Raw genomic sequence first — 2,067 nt, 5'->3', positions numbered from 1 at the left:
GTTTTACTCCTTGTATGTTTCTTTTTAGACAAGGTTTTCTATTTAGACAAGGTTTTAACTTGATAGTTTTGATAGCTAGAAATCATAGCTTCAAAGTGAGTATTTTGAGAGAGACATAACATTTAAAGAGGCAGGATTTGTGTTTTTTTTGTTGTCTAGCTTGAGAATAAACCATACTACCACCTTTTTTATGTTGGGTTGGCGTAATGTTCTTCAAATCAAGTCAGGAAGGATATAAATGTTCTTCTCCTTGATAAAAACATTTGAAAAATTCATATGGGAGCAGAATTTACTTGACTATTTTTGAGGTTATAATTTGTTACATTAAGTCTTAGTCTAATTTTTATTGGTATAAAACATTAATGTTTGAGCCTTTGTTTTTATGGTACAAAATATGGCTTGAACATATGAGAATGAGAATGAGGATAACTGTTGAGCTTCATGTTAAGAAATGAAGATGTGTGCTCGCTTCGGCAGCACATATACTAAAATTGGAACGATACAGAGAAGATTAGCATGGCCCCTGCGCAAGGATGACACGCAAATTCGTGAAGCGTTCCATATTTTTAAAAAAAAAAAAAAAAAAAAAAAAAGAAATGAAGATGTGGGGGACTCAAAAGAAAATTAGAATCTTTAGAAAAAGATTATAGTGCTAACTACTTGGCAAGTTTCTAAAATGACTCAATGTTCTCTGTGTTTTGCCTTTACAAATGGCCTATGGGCTTGATTTAAGAACAAATACAAAACCAAGACTTAGCCGAATACGAATTCCACATTGTAGCTATTTAGAGTGATAGATCCTCAACTAAATTATGACAGTGTCTTCCCTCAAAGGATACCCAAAGAGCCAAGTGCTGAGCCTTTCAGCAAAGAGTTACAAGACAGGATAGTAGACAATCAGGACAATCAGAAGACTATATTGTGGTAATTAGTGACTGCCTCGTTTCTTGTGCCATTTGTTTTATTTTATTTTAATTTCCCTTCCCCAGCTCCATTGCTATTGCTTACTTTGTTGTTATTGTGATGACACCACTGAATACAACCTGGCTATTAGATTTGCACATTTTTATCTTATTTGGAGATTCCTAATAAGTACCAGAAAACTGACAATGGTTAGAGACTTATGGAAGATGGCCTCTTGTTTTTCAGGAATTTACTGCACCTGCCTATATTCCTTAAATTCTTCTGTAATAAATGTATAAATGGACCATAGCAGTACAGAACACAGTTGAAACCTTCCATATGGTCCTGAAATCCTACAATATGCTTGAGAGACATTCATGCTTATTAACTAGGTATTTATAAACCTCCCATCTAATTTTGTTTTCAACTATTGTTTTAGAACAAAGAGTTATTTAATATTACACCTATCAAATTATACACTAAGTAAAGTTTCACACATTTGAATCAGTTTAAACACACAATGGGTGTGTGTCATGCCTGGTTGGCCTCATTCTACAGGTGTGCAAACTAACAACCAGATATGCTGAGTAACCCCTGCCCCTGAAAGATTGTGTAGCGAATCTAAATAGAGTCTGAATTGATCTCTCAATTAGTTGCACTCCAGAAAATATCTTTTCAGGGGAAATCTTTCCTTGTATTCCTTCACTGATTGTGTTTCCTGCTCTTCTCATATTATTGTATTCAGAAATTAATTTGCCTTTGCTTCTTGAGGCTTCTTCTTTCTAACATTTAAGATTGTTCTGCTCATGTTTTAGTTCTCCACTCCCACATTGGGGATTCTGGGGTGGATAGCAAAGTTCTAGGTAAGTTAAAAAATGTTTTTATTTCTTTCATTCTTCTTATTTTTGATTTTATTTTTAACTGCACTTCTTTCTGACAGGAACTCTGTTTGTCCTGACTTGAGTCTAATGTTATGAGTCATCAGGGAGATATATTATGCCAATTGCCAAAGCAGGTTATTATTTTTTTCCTATGACTCATTCTCTTCAAAATCTCTAATTTATGACAAATATAAGTAAGATGTAAGTACAGAAAATGTTTCTAATGGGCTGTCTTGTTATGTTTGGGTCCACTTTGTCTACCTTACATCTTGGAGTCAACAGT

At 34.1% G+C, this 2,067-nt stretch overlaps 1 non-coding gene across 1 annotated transcript; it reads left to right on the top strand.

The window, feature by feature from the left end:
- The first annotated feature begins 461 nt into the window (after window positions 1-461).
- Window positions 462-568, top strand: LOC126025002 (U6 spliceosomal RNA). Its single transcript, XR_007501055.1, has one exon. It is a non-coding gene; the product is annotated as a U6 spliceosomal RNA (small nuclear RNA).
- Window positions 569-2,067: the final 1,499 nt, after the last annotated feature.

This window comes from Suncus etruscus, chromosome 12 (assembly GCF_024139225.1).
Source record: "Suncus etruscus isolate mSunEtr1 chromosome 12, mSunEtr1.pri.cur, whole genome shotgun sequence".
In the NCBI taxonomy this organism is placed as follows: Eukaryota; Metazoa; Chordata; class Mammalia; order Eulipotyphla; family Soricidae; genus Suncus; species Suncus etruscus.
Note: the sequence above shows the minus strand (reverse complement) of the source record. Positions and strands in the feature narration are given on the sequence as shown.